Source organism: Eleginops maclovinus, chromosome 7 (assembly GCF_036324505.1).
Source record: "Eleginops maclovinus isolate JMC-PN-2008 ecotype Puerto Natales chromosome 7, JC_Emac_rtc_rv5, whole genome shotgun sequence".
Classification (NCBI taxonomy): Eukaryota; Metazoa; Chordata; class Actinopteri; order Perciformes; family Eleginopidae; genus Eleginops; species Eleginops maclovinus.
In genome coordinates, this window is record NC_086355.1 from 1,370,013 (window position 1) to 1,387,449 (window position 17,437).

General features: G+C 41.3%; 1 protein-coding gene across 1 annotated transcript in view; it reads right to left on the reverse strand.

The window, feature by feature from the left end:
- LOC134867662 (SH3 domain-binding protein 4) overlaps window positions 1-10,856 on the reverse strand; it is a 37,906-nt gene extending 27,050 nt beyond the window's left edge. Inside the window, exon 1 of the mRNA XM_063888393.1 lies at window positions 10,714-10,856. The gene's annotated coding sequence lies outside the window, so the exon portion shown is untranslated. The remainder of the gene's footprint in view (window positions 1-10,713) is intronic.
- Between the last annotated feature and the right edge of the window lie 6,581 nt (window positions 10,857-17,437).

The window sequence follows — 17,437 nt, forward strand, 5'->3', positions numbered from 1 at the left end:
CAAACGATGCTCACCCCGCAGCAGTAAAAGCATGCTGATGTCCAAACGATGCTCACCCCGCAGCAGTAAAAGCATGCTGATGTCCAAACGATGCTCACCCCGCAGCAGTAAAAGCATGCTGATGTCCAAACGATGCTCACCCCGCAGCAGTAAAAGCATGCTGATGTCCAAACGATGCTCACCCCGCAGCAATAAAAGCATGCTGATGTCCAAACGATGCTCACCCCGCAGCAATAAAAGCATGCTGATGTCCAAACGATGCTCACCCCGCAGCAGTAAAAGCATGCTGATGTCCAAACGATGCTCACCCCGCAGCAGTAAAAGCATGCTGATGTCCAAACGATGCTCACCCCGCAGCAATAAAAGCATGCTGATGTCCAAACGATGCTCACCCCGCAGCAGTAAAAGCATGCTGATGTCCAAACGATGCTCACCCCGCAGCAATAAAAGCATGCTGATGTCCAAACGATGCTCACCCCGCAGCAATAAAAGCATGCTGATGTCCAAACGATGCTCACCCCGCAGCAGTAAAAGCATGCTGATGTCCAAACGATGCTCACCCCGCAGCAGTAAAAGCATGCTGATGTCCAAACGATGCTCACCCCGCAGCAGTAAAAGCATGCTGATGTCCAAACGATGCTCACCCCGCAGCAATAAAAGCATGCTGATGTCCAAACGATGCTCACCCCGCAGCAATAAAAGCATGCTGATGTCCAAACGATGCTCACCCCGCAGCAGTAAAAGCATGCTGATGTCCAAACGATGCTCACCCCGCAGCAGTAAAAGCATGCTGATGTCCAAACGATGCTCACCCCGCAGCAGTAAAAGCATGCTGATGTCCAAACGATGCTCACCCCGCAGCAATAAAAGCATGCTGATGTCCAAACGATGCTCACCCCGCAGCAATAAAAGCATGCTGATGTCCAAACGATGCTCACCCCGCAGCAGTAAAAGCCTCTTTTATTTAGCAATACATTAATGTTTACACATTTTGGGGAAAAAGTCAGAATTTTGAGAAAATCAGATTTTTTGGACACCAAAGTCAGAGTTTTGAGAAAGAATGACCCTGACATCTTTTCTCATGTCCAAACGCTGCTCTCCCGGCAGCAATAAAAGCCTCTGACTCTGTTTCACCCCTGGGTGAGGCAGAGTCTCGCTGTGAGTTTAGGGACGAGTGCTCCTGAGCAGGAAGTCGAGGAGGAAATGCCTTTGTGATGAGAGGCGGCTCACACACTTCCTTCAGATCTCCGCCTTCAACACATTGTTCACTCAGAGCAGGAAGCTTTAAACGTCACATTTATGGACATCATCTCCAGAACAAACTTAAAGTGTAAAATAAAAACTGACGACACAAACCGACCCGATATTCAGGACAGTGAATGCCCTTTGGTCTTTACCATGCATGCAAACTGTATTCAAATGCATCGGAAACATCGATGTGTATTCAAATGAGACCCAATGAGCTTTACTTTGAGTTTTGAATGTAGCTTGCAACAGGGAGGAGAGACAGACTCCCAAAAATAAAAAGGAAATCTGCAGAATTCAATACACTTGTGAGTTTGCTGTTCAGCTTCTTACTGTATAAGACAGTAGCTTAAAGAGTCATTCAAAGACTGACAAGTATATTTATTTCCCATATAAGTAGAAGAAAACACAACGATGGCACACAATAGTCTTTAACATAAACACTGACTGTAATAATGGCAGGAAGGTTGGCTTCAACAGACAGTTTTCATGAGTTTGGAGCAGATTACTTATTATAGTCATTTATATTATATGACTGTATATTTATTATTATCCAAGCCTTTAATAATACATGTTTTGTTTGTGTTGTTCTTTTAGGATGTATTTTAAATGATTTTCTCTGCTGGTTTTATGATTTCTTTTCTATATGTTTTATTTAATTTATTCAACGTTAACAATTATACATATTTTCATGATGTGTTTGAATTCAATTCTGTGGCTTTTGTTTTTATTTTGTATTATTTATACCTATTTTACGGATTGTTTCTACTCAATTCTCTTATCTATTTATTTGTATTTTAAAAATGTAACACTCATACAATACGAAGGATGTGTTTGATTGTTTTAGAAAACCTACTGTGAAAGAAACTGGATGTTGTTTATTAGACACAGCTCCTGAGGACTGACCTTCTGATCCGAGACACAGAATATTAAATGTATTATTTTTAATAATGCTCAGTCTGTGTTTGTCGACTCCCCTCACAGTCTGCCGCTGCAGGGGATAATCTGCATGCTCAAACATTTATCTGCAAACACCTCTGGCTCTCAGGCCGCGGGAACATTTGCTTAAGTCCATATTTACTCGTGTTCATGCTGGATATTCTGCAGCCTCCCATGCACTGTGTGTGTGTGTGTGTGTGTGTGTGTGTGTGTGTGTGTGTGTGTGTGTGTGTGTGTGTGTGTGTGTGTGTGTGTGTGTGTGTGTGTGTGTGTGTGTGTGTGTGTGTGTGTTTCCTGCAGCCATCCTACATCCCTACAATCCACAATATAAACACACCAAGGTGGAATGGCTGCAGGGATAAGCAGGGGAGGAATGTGAGGAATGCAGAGCTCCAAATGAATCATGCATTATTCAAGTGGAGGAGGAGGAGGAGGAGGAGGAGGAGGAGGAGGAGGAGGAGGAGGAAAAGAGGAAGATGCATCTTTCTCCTGACGACAAAGACGAGGTTAGAGATCATGGTTAACTGTCATTCTCTGCTTTTATCAGGAAATTCATTGGGCTGCTGTCTATGTTGCCAGTCCTGTCACGAACCTGACAACAATGGCACTACAATCACTCCGTATCCCCACACACACACACACACACACACACACACACTACTCCCTCTGCTTTGAGTTTACAATCAGCAGCCATGCTCGCGGTCACAGCAGACAGCAGGACTGATGGATGAGGGAAACTCTGCCGTTGTTCACCAGGACTGTGACGTCACTGAACGTTAAACCTCCCGTTTGTTCAGCGAATGAAATAAAGCTAGTGTTCATTTACGACGCCATGAAAACATCATGTAGAGATTTCTACGACAGACATTTGCTGTGTCTCAATTTGCATACTGCCATGTCAAACACTGTGAACAAGTCTGTGAATGAGTGTCGTGCTGTGCCCTCACAGGAAGAGATCGCCGCTGTTAGCAAGCTAGCTTACGAGCAATGATGTCTTTTATTGTAGCAAAACAATACATACTAAACATAACATATTTTCAACCTAAACTTCTCTACACCTGCAGTGTATAACCACGTAAGACTTGCTGCAAAAAACGGACCTGTATAACTTTTAGTAATGCAGTGCTTTGTGCACGGAAGCAACCGCTATCGTTAACGCTGTGTAGCCGAGAGGCCGGTTGCTGAGTCTGAGAAGGGTCCAGCTTATCACAGAGCATTTTCACATACTTCACATTGGGATGCACTCATGCCCACAAAAATAACTCATAAAGGTGCAGAAGTACACAAGCTAAGACACAGGAGTCATCTTCCTAAGTAGCCTGCTAGCTACAAAGCCACATCTATATAAATCAGTGACGGAAAAATGGCCAACTAGTCAACCATGTACTAACAAACATCCAGTAGTAAAAACACCTTGTGAAACATCAGTTTACCAGTGTAGCCAGTCAGCCTACATTTCCCCTTTAATACTTATAAAGCTAAACTCAAAAGATGCTACTCAACTGTACCCTAGCTAGCACAGCTTTATATACCCTGATACTGACAGAGGATATGTTAGCATTTATTCACAGCACAGCTAAGGCTGACTTCCAGTGTTAAGGGAAGTGAGAACCTGGGTGTTTCCCCAAAAGTTGCATATGAAGTCAAAGCAAAGGCCACAGCCAACTGTCTGATATGCCCGCATGAGAGGAGATACATCCCATAACAGTGGGTGGTGGTACTCCAGGGACACTGGAAGGACACTACGTGTGTCAGGGCCGAGGGAGGGTACCAATCATGGTGCTCATTGTTCCTCATCAAGGAACACATCAGATGCAAATCAGCTGATAAAAAAGTTCCTCTCTGACAGCAGCAGTGACCTCACTCTGTCTGGGGCCATGGGTGGGGGGGGGGGGTTATGTTGGGGAAAGCTCCAGTGTGAGTCATTCCTGGTATAATGCCTGTCTTATAATGGAGCTGATGTTGTGACTGGGTTGTGGTGGGGGGGTACCAGCGTGCCCTTATGCCGTCACCACTGTTGCTGTAATCAGCTGAGCCTGATCTGAGGTGGGGAGGGGGGGTCGGCGCTTATCTGGAATCACATGCATTCATTCAGACAAAGAATTGGTTCAGGTCCGATGAGAGGACCTCAGGAGGAGCCTGAGTGCTGCAGGAATGTAAAAACACAGACCTTTTTTATGAACACAACTCATTGCATCTTTTCTTCTGTTGAATATTAATGCGTGCTCTTTATCCAATCAAATGACTAGTTCATCTCGAACTGCACTGTTACTGTTATCACTGTTTTAAACATGTCTACGCTTGATTTAATTGTATTATATTGGTTAATTAATGACTCAATGTATTTAAATGTAATTTTAGAAGTAGCCTCTATTGCTTTGAATGTTTTTTGGAGGTCATTTGCCTCACCTATTGATTTATAAATAGTTAAACATAGTTATTGTTGTTGTGTACGGTGGTACAATGTGCATTTCCTACTTCTCTATGTTTTAATACATATTTTATCTCACTCAGAAATAGAGAGATGGTTAAGAATCCAATTCACGCTCGGGATAAATAAAGTATTTCTGATTCATTCTCATATCACCTCTGCTGTAGATTGATGATAGAGATGATGAAGATGATGAAGATTCAACTTTTATTGTCATTGCACAAGTACTAGGACAACGAAATGCGGTCTCTGCATTTGACCCATCCTAGTGTTAGGAGCAGTGGGCTGCCATTATGTACGGCGCCCGGGGAGCAGTGTAGGTAACCAGTGTCTTGCTCACCACGGTGGCACTTGGTCTTTCGGGGACTTAAACTGGTGACCTTCCAGTTCCCAGGCCAAGCCCCTATGGACTTTGCCACCACCGCCTTTTCGGATGGAAATGATGATGCACGATATTGGATTTTTGGTGATATTTCCTTGCTTAATATGCATTAATTCATACTTTTTTTACCACTTAATTGCAGAAAAATGCTGAAAATGAGTCTCTTTTATCGTGGAATTACCAAATTACTATGCCTTGTTTTACCATGAGAGCCACACTCACACATTCCACTGGATGAAAAGGTAAACACTACAAGTTGTGTTACTTATATAGTCATTTTTATTTGTACGTAACACACTGGAGCTCATGTTTATCTGTGTCTGGAGCTTTATCCTGAGACACAGCATCTCCGAGTTGTTGGTGGTCTGATAAACGTCTGAGAGCAGGGAGTCCGATCTGCACTGAGAGTGAACACTGAGCCAAAGCAAAAACTAAACATGATGTCAGAGTTTCACCCAACACATACTGCAGGACGGACGAGATAAGACGTTCACAACAACTCTCTATCTCAGGGGAGAAATGTTACAGTCGGAGAGGACGTTTTGGGATGTTTGTTCAATGAAGAACTTATGAAATGTCTCCGAGTCATAAAGGCTATTTCTTCATCACACAACTCAAACAGTGAATATGACTTGTTACTATCAATCTGGAGGTACAAGGAGCTTCAATTTACCAAAGTAACCCTAAATTAGATCCTAAAATGATAACATGTTAAAGGGTCTTAAACTGATTCGGATGGAAATGATACAGCTCATAAAATGTCAGGAAACGGTTTAAATTGGCCAAAATGTTTTAAATGCTGTCCAGTTAAAATGTCTCAAATCCAAATGTTTATAGTATTATATAAGAAGAATACAATCAGCGGAAATATCCAAATTTGTGAAGCTGGAGACACAGATCTGTTGCCTTGTAAATGTTTGAACAGTTTTCTCTAAAATGTCTGTTTCCTTGTTTCTTCCTTCAAATGTGTGCCCTTGGTGATGTCGCAAATGGAACTGATGTGATGCAAGAATAATGTCCGACTCGTTCTGACAGAATCATCGTATCGTAACCTAACTTAACTTGGGAACTGGTACTGATACTTTCCAAAAAAAGGCCATGAAAAAGTCTGCCTGTGATGCAGCACATCTTTTCACTCTGACCGGAATCACAGCCAAGTAGAAGTTCTGAGAAAAAAATTCAAATTGAGGAAAAAATGAAATTCCATACAAAGTGAAATTTTGAAAGGAAAGAGAAATTCTGAAAAAAATTCTAAATTCTGAGAAAAAAAGCAAAATCCATATTTCCTCTGATTCTCAGCGATGTGAGGCTTCTGTTTTAAGGAAGGAGCTGCAACAGAATAAATGAACCCTAAAGAGAGACGGGATGTAGGCTGTTCTTTCCTTAAACCATTTGAAAGTATCGCACATTATTCACCTACATTTGATTTGTTTTGCTAACTTATAACTTAAGTTTTGAGGCAGTATTCTCCTCTATCAGGGGCCCAGCTCTCTGTATATTTTTCTGTATGTGGCCCTCGGTGAAAAAGTTTGGACACCCCTGGTTTAGCTGGACGGCTCTGTTGTGATTGGTCAGCCTGCTTAGCGAGGTCCTGCCCCTTAGTGTTGGAGCGCTAGCCAATAGAAGCATTTACATGCACCAAAACCTAAAACACTACAGGAAAGAGAACACCACAAAAAGCACAATCTTTAAACTCGAATGGAAACTGATCAAACTCAATCTGCTAAAGAACACCATGAGTATCTGAAATGGAAAAGAAGAACTCTGTTGATACAGCATCTGATGTTTGTAGAAGAGTGTAAAGTCCTTCCATCACACAGCCTCTCTGGATCCATTAATTATTTCCACACCATATTGTTTAATTCATATATGAAACAGGAGAGCCGTGCATATGTAATCAGCGCTGGTGTAATTGATTCATAATTAAAAGAGTGAATGAATCATTAGGTATAACCAGCACAGAAACGCCTCCATTATGATTATATCGTTCCTCCTCCTATAGTCGGTGTTTGTGCTCCTCTGCCTGCAGGAGCGTTCAGGCATCACTCACAATGAGAATCACATCAAGAGTCAATAAGAGTCTGATGATGGAGGGAAATTTAATCTGGGAGGAACTGAGTCCTGTTGCTGGGAAATCACAGCGTCTATATGTCATGTTGTTTGTGCAGAACAAAACCGCCCTCTTTTCAAATCAAACTTCAATCAAAGGCAAAATCCTTTATGAAACAACCTGGTTCTTAATTCTTGTTCTGTAAATAAGTATATAAGTACTTCTATAATGATATATAGATATACATGTACATATAATGCATTCAGTAGTGTTGTAACAGCTTTGAAATGAACCCATAAGAGGTCTCACATTTTGTTGCTGAATCATACCTCCTCATTCCACAGAGTAAAGTATGTAAATACTCTCAATGTATTCCACATGTGTATATATTTCACATCCTCAAATCTTTACTGTTGTTATTGTAAATATTCTTCTCTCTTTTTGCACTATTTTATTATCTTATCTGCACCATGTATGTTGAGTTGTTGGAGGAGCCTGGGACATAAGATGTTCATTGCCAACATATATGTTGTATCTGCTGTGCGTATGACCAACGAAACCTTTGAACCTTGAAATCCAAATTGGTAGGACGCCATTAACCAAAATATAGTTACAGTCAACTTTTTAATATTTGAACTAAGGCTTTTGCAAATCGATTATCTGTTAATGTATGGATTATTTTTCTGATTAGACAATTACATTTTCAGAAAATGGAAATGTTAATGTTCCAATCAAACACCAGGTCAAACCCGACCTACATCGAGGTGTAGGTCCGGATCTATATCGAGGTGTAGGTCCGGATCTACATCGAGGTGTAGGTCCGGATCTACATCGAGGTGTAGGTCCGGATCTACATCGAGGTGTAGGTCCGGATCTACATCGAGGTGTAGGTCCGGATCTACATCGAGGTGTAGGTCCGGATCTATATCGAGGTGTAGGTCCGGATCTATATCGAGGTGTAGGTCCGGATCTATATCGAGGTGTAGGTCCGGATCTACATCGAGGTGTAGGTCCGGATCTACATCGAGGTGTAGGTCCGGATCTATATCGAGGTGTAGGTCCGGATCTATATCGAGGTGTAGGTCACGATCTATATCGAGGTGTAGGTCCGGATCTACATCGAGGTGTAGGTCCGGATCTACATCGAGGTGTAGGTCACACACAATTGGCGGGGCTCAATCCGAGGGGCGGGATAAACGGTTGTCTTTCAGATTCCCTCTGCACGCAATAGGACAGCGCTACAACCAATCAGAGCGACGAAGAAGGTGACGGAGTCAGAGCGACGGAAGAGAGGGCAACTGTTCCGCGTAGGGCGTGTTGAGGAAAGGTTTGATGGAGAGAGAAATGTTATGGTAACGGAGTCCAACGACTGTTGCCGTTTTTGGAAAAGCTTAACTCCAAATTTGTTTAAAGTCGAGGCCAAAGCCGATTGGAAAGACTGCTGTTCGCCAGCAGCAGCCATCTTCTTTTTTCACACGGAGCAGAGACCGGCAGGGACCACAGGCGGAACGGTCGCAACTCTGTCATCATTACGTTAAGCCCGCCCACCGATAATCCCACGATGGGATTGGCCGAACCAGAGTTAGGGTTTTGCAGCTGGCGAGCTAACGAGGAGTTTCTAGACCGCAAATTAAATTTGCTACCACTAGGGTGCGCCTAGAATTCTAGGCTAAACAAGTGTCTGATATAAAAGTGATAAGAGCAGTACATGCTCACCTTTGTTTGCCTTAAGAAATCAACTTTGACATGTTCAATGAATCATATTGTTCCCCATCATTTGAATCAGGGCTGCAGTAAATACTGTTTTCATTTTCCATTCATCAATTATGTGGAGTATAAAACGTCAAGCTACTGAAAAACGCTTCAACAGCAAAGCCAAAGTGCTTTAGAAAGATTAACTATCAAAACTGGTGCCAATGGAATCATGGTTAATTGGATCAATTAACTCCAGTCCAAATGTCCACACATAGGAATGTTTTATGATATAAGAGGAATAAAAGCAGCAAATATTCACAATGTAAGGTCAAGGAAATGAAAAACTGTAAATGCACATTAACGTTTTTCATGTTTGATGATATTACAGTAAATTATGCAGCATTAAACGGTCCAAAGAATGTTAAAATCACCAATAAAGTTTCCAAGAAGTCAGTTTCAATATCTTACAGCCCAAAAGATCAACGTATTATTATAGAAGAGTAATAAAGCAGCAAATAATCACAATATATGCTCCATAAAAGGTAAGAAAACTGTGAAAAACGGCCAAAAAGTTTTCCAGTTTTCCCAAACGTCCAAAAGCCAAATCTATATCCATGTATTATCATATAACACGGATAAAGGTAGAAAATATATGGTCCAAAGATGCCCTAAACTTTCTGGCTGTGCAGTTCTAATGTCCAAAAGCCAAATGTATTAAAGTATTATGACTTAAGAGGATTTAAAGGCAGCGATACTAACATTATATGGTCCATAAAGTGCCAAAACACTGGGAGAAAGGCCCAAAAACTGTCCCCAGTTCCGCATTTAGGTGGTTGGATGTCCATAAACCAGAGAGATGTGTTTTTTATGATCCATAAAATGTAAAAAGAAAGGCCAAAAACCATATATATTCATGTTTGAGTAATAAAAGGCAGCAAATATTCACATTTTATGGTCCATTAATAGGTCAAACTATTGCCAAAATGGCCAAGATGTGCAGTTCAGATATCACAAAGGCCAGAAATATGGATGTGGTTTGATACAAAAAAGTTAAATATGCAGCAAAATGTTCATGAAATGATCCAAAAAGGCAGAAAATTGTTGAAAACGCCACAAAAAAAATCCAGTTGTGTAGTTCACATATCCCGAATCCCAATATATTCAAATATGGGACATAAAGGGAGTACATATTAACACTGTATGGTCAACAACACCTGTGTTTACTGGCTGTTAAAGCTACCCAGGTGCTATTTCAAATGTCTTAAAGCTACATATTCTCAAGTGTGATGATATAAGAGGACTAAAAGCAGCACATATTCACTTCAAGAAGCTGATCCAGATGTTTTCACCTTAAACAATCAACTCTCCAATCTGCTACCATGATCATATTCTACCAATGCATGTCTTCCCCCGTGCAGACCCTGGTTTCTGCAGCACTGAGAGGATAGATGATGATGTTAAATCCTCCTTTAAACACTGTTAGCTGTTTAATGCCATGGCAACTGGTGTCCCCCCTCCCCTCTACAGAGAGACCACCGTGTGCATTGAGGTTACAGCAGCTGAATATGTCACATTATCAACGCTTTGCATGGCTTTATCTCCCTTAAACCTCGGAGTCAAAAAGAGATCCGCTCCTGTAGTTTGCACCCAGTTCCACCCACTGAACGAAGTGGGACTTAAAACGGTTCCAAAAAAAAACAGACAGAAAAAAAGAGGAGACGTGGAGCAGATCCGGTAAAGAGGGGATTCCCAGGACTTGTAAAAGCAGTGGGAACATCCCAAATAACCCTTTTCAATGTGGATTAATCGTCGTTTCTCCACTAAATGTGCTCCACTTTCCCCTTGGAGAAAAGTTGCTGCTCGCGCTTTGGATCCAGGTGGAGAAAACATTCCCACAAAACAGAGACAATGTTTCCCGGAGAGGAGAGCCCGACCCGGGGGAGGGAAACACGGGCGGGGACGGTGGCTTACCTTGCGGAGAATAGCTGTTGTTTAGTCCCATGAAGAGAGCGCGGTTTGCCGTGGAGCTCCGGAGCTGCTGCCGCTGGATGATCACCGAGCCTCCTGGAGGAAAGAGGCCGGGCTCCGGCTGATGTCACCGGGCCGGGGAGGGGCCTCCCTCCGGATCCTGATGTCACTTCACCGGTTCAAATCACCATGTTTACTCAATCTAAATAAATATATGTATATATCTGCAGATTCTGGGACATGAGACTGATGCATTTGTCATGATGAACAAGACTATATTTCAAATGTAGTACTTTTCAATTTGAACATTGTGTGTAAAACTCATCTTGATGTTAACATTTGAAAAGTGTATTTAGACATTTAATATATACAATTCAAATGGATTCATAGTCAACTCATTTATTATTAGTACAATTTTACAAACATAGAAGTATGTTGAATGTCATGTGAGTGCACTTCTGTCTTTGCACATTTGAAATGTCTCTTCAAAAACCTTATTGGTGAAACTTTAAAAAAAGAAGAATGTAATTCTATCTGGGAAATTGGACTTAATTAAATGTCATATTCATAAAGTTCTTTAACCGTATTTACTTTTTATTTGATATATTTTTAATATCAATATTTTTTACATTTATTAAATTATTTTTTAGTTTTGTGGGAATTTTTATATTAAAAGTTTATTCACGACTATTTCTTTCTTCTTCTTCTTCTTTCATTTATTTATTTGAATTTATTCAGAGAAACTGGAGGCAGGAGAAGCGAGGGAAATGCTGCCGGAGCCCGTAACGGCCACAGTTCCAACACTGAGTTGTGATTCTTGTTATCTGTTTCCTCCAGATAACAAACTCATCATGTCGTTATCTGGAAATACCAAGTGTTGTTTCCCAGAGATAATGGGATAGTCTTCTCTCGATAATGACATCTTTGATTCCAGAAATGTTTGCTTTCTTGTGTTCACGATGGGGTTGATTTCAGTCATGATTTCATTGTGAATTTAAAAACCTGTGAGGCTGCCGGACTCTTTTAAACTGCTCCTACGACCTCTGCTAGAGATGGATAAATGATGAAAGGCTAATCTTCCAAACTCAGTCGACCTGTGCTGTGCTTGAACTCTTTTAAACGAAGATCCCTGATGTCAAAGGTCATCAGGCTGAGGCTGAACAGAAAGCCCGAACAGCCTAAAGGCTAACAGCTCCTTTGCTTCCCAGAATACCAACATGTGACTAAAGGCAACAACTCATCTCTGTTTTACAGACACACAAACCATTGTTTTCCTGTGTCTTCTCTTCACACTGTTTTCACTCCTTATTTGAATTAGCAGAACAAAATCACAAAGATCTGCCCAAAAACACCCTGGGAATGTTATTCATAAAGCTCATTCCCAGCAGAGGATATTTCTGACAATCGCTCAACCTTTTTATTTACAGCCTTGCTAGTTTACCAGGCTTAACTAAGGTACACATTTCCTTCGAGCTCTAATGCTAACATGCTACTGCAACTTCAAGCAGCCACTGAGGTACTGTGCTGTTTGTTGGGTGGGAACGAAGGCTGGGAATCTATACGCCTGCTGCCTGAATCTGCGTCAATAGATCTTTTACATGTGGCCCTAATCATCGTCACACTTTTTGTCTCGCTTTTTTCTTTTCATTTTCTTCTCAAAATTCTGATCATTTTCTCCGAATTTTGACTTTTTTGAATTTCTGAATATTCCTAAAAGATGATCCCTTTTCTTCTAAAAGATCTGACTTTTTTCTTTCAGATTTCTCATAACATTTTGAAATGTTCCAAAAAACTCGTAGTTTTTTTCGTAAATAATCGGACGCTCTTTTGTCTTTATTCTAACTCTTCATCTTCTTTTAAAATTCACACTTTTTCTCAAAATTTCGACTTTTTGGAATTTCTGATCATTTTTAAAATTCACACTTTTTCCCCAAAAAATCCCAATTTTTTCCTTTGATTTTCTCTTCAGAATTTGGACTGCGTCTATTTAATGTCTGGATAGAAACAAAGTGAATAATAGATGATGAGTGGGTGAGATATTTCAGAAAAGCCGACATCGCCATCCCTCTGGAGTGTGCCGCTAGCAAGGCTAAAGACAAAGAGACAGTGGAGTATGAATTATTGATCTGCTCATGTGTGAAGCCTTTCAATCAGCGTGATGGATGACGAGGAGGAGAGTTGATCGAAGCTTCTCTCTGCAATAAATCTGACAGAGATCATGTGCATCACACAGATAACACACACTGTATGATACCTCCAAACACCTGGGAACACACACGGCTGCACAGCCTGAACAGTGAGACGGCTTCCATCTGAAGAAACAGACAGTGGGAATAAAAATATCCTCATTTATATTCAGAGGAAGGCGTTGGCCTGATGAGATGCATTGTTTTTGTATGAGGTATATGAGGTGTAATGTGAGGCATCATGGTTTCATATCACAGGTCTGCATGGAACAGATGGACTGCAGAATATTCCACAGAAAGTCTTGATGATGCCCGACTGCAGGTGCACATGTAGCTGCAGAGGATATTATCTAAAGATGTATCTGCAACTTTGCAGCCCAATTTAAGGCCCAAAATAGGACGGGATGTTTGTGGCCTGCAGAACACTTCTTCGGCACTACGTGAAAGAATACAGAAAAATGAAAGTTAGAGATATAATTCAAACTCACTAACACAGGACTTCAGCCAGAAGAATGGTGGTTTTGTCGAGTGTGAAACCAGAAAGTGGACTTATTCTCAGGTACATAACAAACCTGCCTTGTGTAACTTAAACGCGTTTAATCCAAAGGACGAGAGGAACCCTTTAAGGATGCCAAGTCCATTAAAGGTCCTTCAGATAGAGGATTTTCAAAGATGCATGCGTTGATGCGCTGCCAGTCCTGACATCTGCAAAGCCACAAATGCCAATTGCTAGATGCTAAATTGTCCAGAATTGTCCAGATGTGTCCCAAATTTGCTGATGAAGATTTCCCTTCTTCAGGGATCTCTGTGCAAAATAATAGTCACATTTAGGTCTGTGTTTGGGAGGTAAGCATCGACTGTCAACACAGGATTGTATTGTGCAGGAGAGGCTGAGGTTTAAATGTCTCCTGTGCGCAGTAACACCAGGAATCAACGTGATGACAGCATGAAGACAGGGCTTGCTGGTTTGGACTCAGGAGTTACTGAAGGTCATTTTCTGCGTTATCATCTAATGCATTAAGTGCTAAAATAACAACCATTTATGTAACAGCTGTTTCTGTTTACACTGCAAACCCAGATCTTTAAAAGAGTTCAACAGGTTACGTCATGTAACGCAAAATCTACCATTGAGATCACTTTAATATTTTGAGTTCATTTTACAGATAAGCTTTTGTTGATTGGGTCTTGGGTTAAGTAAGCTCCAATCCAATAAACTTATTCCTGATATTATTGATGCATGTGTCATCATAATATTCAAGCTCTGAAAACATTGGCCTTTTTTTTATTCAACAAATAAAATAATCAGTTGCCTTCCTTTATTTCTAGCTGTGTTCCCTTTTGGAGGGTTCACAGTGTAGCTAAAAGGTCTGATTCCCTTCCTTGTTGGTGAGGTGAACTCCACAACTAACTAGCTGAATTTAAAGGATGCAACTATTGCCATAGTTCCGTCTAAACGTCGGGAAATCCAACTCCATTTTGCTACCAAAGACTTAAATCAAACAGTTTTTGAGGCGCATCTGGAAAATTCTGGAAAATTCTGCATCTAGCAATTGGCATTTCAGTTTCAGAACGTTCTGCGCACACACACACACACACACACACACACACACACACACACACACACACACACACACACACACACACACCCACACACACACACACACCCACACACACACACACACACACACCCACACACACACACACACACACACACACACACACACACACTCTGCACTAATGAGGAAGCAGTTTTTATAAAGCACAATAAGAAATGACTCAGCAGTTTATCCCAGTTAAACACCACAAAGCATGACTCAACGCTCAGTCTGCAGGACGTGTCTCTTCCAGCTGTTCCTCTGAAACTAAGAAAGGCTGGAAGTGGCCGAACAAAGACGGGAACACACACCTCCGAGCACACACACACACTCCACTTCCCTCCATAGTTAGTGAAACACACTCTGGATGTTCTCAGGAGGAGTCGACTGGTTTCCACTTTTGAGTTTTAAAAAGGTGTATTTTCAAATCATAAATGGAAGATGTTGTATTTAAGTAGAAAAAGTAATACCAGAGTTTTAAATTCTGTAAATGATAATAGATTTAAAGGCTTTATTGTGAAATACACAGAGCATTTTGCGGAAATCTAAAGTCCCAGGCTTCTCCAGCACTGCAATATACTATTTATAAGACCTCAAATATAAATTCAATAAAATAGAAATACACAACATTGCCTGGAAGTGTGTGTGTGTGTGTGTGTGTGTGTGTGTGTGTGTGTGTGTGGAAGCCTTCACATCCTGTCTCATTATGAAGTCTTTCTTGACGGTCTGCAGTGCTACCATCACTCCCATCAGTCTCTGAACACTCGTTAATTCGTTCAGCTGCTTCAAACGTTTCATATAAAACCAGCGCCCGTTAGCTTCAGCTCTCTAAAGACAGACGTGAGACCGCTTTCAGAAGCTGTTTACTCAGGGTGAGGCTTTCAGGCTGTTGGTTTCCTCTCAGTTACAGACAAATAAAACCAGTGTCGTAAAATTCATCTCCAAGAGAACTGCAATTCTAACTTACTTAATTCTGCTTGTCGGAGTTCTCCCTCTCCTGTACTTTGTCATATAGGTTTGTGTGCATGTAAATGGTCGCAAAGGCTAAAATTCCCATGTTCCCTCCAGAGAGAGTTCCTCTACAGCTGGCTCTAGTCTCCCCTCCCTCTCTGCTGTGCATACTGTTTGCAGTATGAGCGGTTTCATATCACAGGTCTGCATGGAACAGATGGACTGCAGAATATTCCACAGAAAGTCTTGATGATGCCCGACTGCAGGTGCACATGTAGCTGCAGAGGATATTATCTAAAGATGTATCTGCAACTTTGCAGCCCAATTTAAGGCCCAAAATAGGACGGGATGTTTGTGGCCTGCAGAACACTTCTTCGGCACTACGTGAAAGAATACAGAGGGTTGGTTTACCCTTTTGCTTTTCTACACGTTACAAAACTGACACACACAACACACACACACACACACCCACACACACACACACACACACACACACACACACACACACACACACACACACACACACACACACACACACACACACACACACACACACACACACACATTCTTCACTCATGCTCATTACACACCACTGACATCCCATCTGTTGTTTGATTAGTGACCTGCAGGTGAGGAAGAGACTCTGATACATACTAACGTCCTCCTGAAAGGGAGCAGAACATGTCCTCTTGAGTCCACTGACCCTCAGTTACTGACCTCGATGAAAGATTGTAATGTTGATTTTGAAACTCTTTGCTCGTGTTCCCGCTGCGCAGCTTCAGGGGTGTGTGTGCATGTCCTCTCAAACAGCAGCAGGGCTGATTGCTGCTTGTTAAATATTTAAAGATGTTTTCAGGGGAGTGTTTTTCACGCAGCTCCCGGTCCTGATCATTAAAGTTTGTCCCGACTGCGGTTAATGCTGCTGGAGTTCCTCAGCACTCTGATCCGCACTGCGTCTCTACTTTGCCTTTTCCCTCTGAACGCATGCTTTTAAATGATGACTTAAAGATTCATAGGTCTCCTGAATTTATTATGAGTGAGGATTCTTTTTCTTCTTCTCAGTTTACAGTATTTTCTGATAAGGAGCCAGTGATTCTTGAGATTGAGGGTAAAAGTAAAGGCCTTAGTGAAAGTAGAGTATTCTTAAAGTACTACATTAAAATGAAAGTGCTGAATTCAAAATGTTGTTTGATTATTTATTTATTATGTTGACTTTTCTCAAAATTCATACTTAGGAATTATCAGAATTCTGAGATTTTTAGAAAGAAATCTGAATATTTCTTTTCAAAATTCTCACTTTTTTCTCAAAACTGATTTTCTTCAGATTTCTGAAATTTTCTGAAAATAAAAAGAACTTCATTTTTCTTCATTCAGATGTTTTCTCTGAACGTTGGACACTCTCAAGATTCTCACTTTTTTTCTCAGAATTCTTAGATTTTGAGAAAATAATTGAATTCTTTTTTGGACACGGTATAAAATGGTGTAAGCTACAACAACATGTAGTGCTGTTACCCTTTGTTGCATCGACACAATATTCAGTCAATAAAGACGGGCTGTAAACGACCAGGGACGGGAGGCTTTCTCTGAAGATCTGTTAAAGTTAATACACCTGTAGAAGAAATGGAACCTGAGTACTTTCAGTTACTTTTGGACTACCTTGATTACAAGAGAAAAGAAATATCAATATGATGATTAACCTTTCATTCAGCGCACTCAGAACGACCATCCCTGAAACACATGAGCACATACACCTGCAGCTGCCGGCCACCGTAGGAAAAGCTACAGATGTGAAAATGTCTGCAGAGCGGCACGTGTTTCAAAAGATACAATCCTCAGGAGGGTTTCTATTATTCCTCCACGTGTTGCACGGACTGATGAGGCGACCGTTCCTCTGAAAGGTCAGCGTGCACGAGACGCCGCTCACCACTCAGGCGTTAAATTGAACCGCACATTATTCCATATCATCATTATGAGGGCATGCTGTCCAAAGGTCCC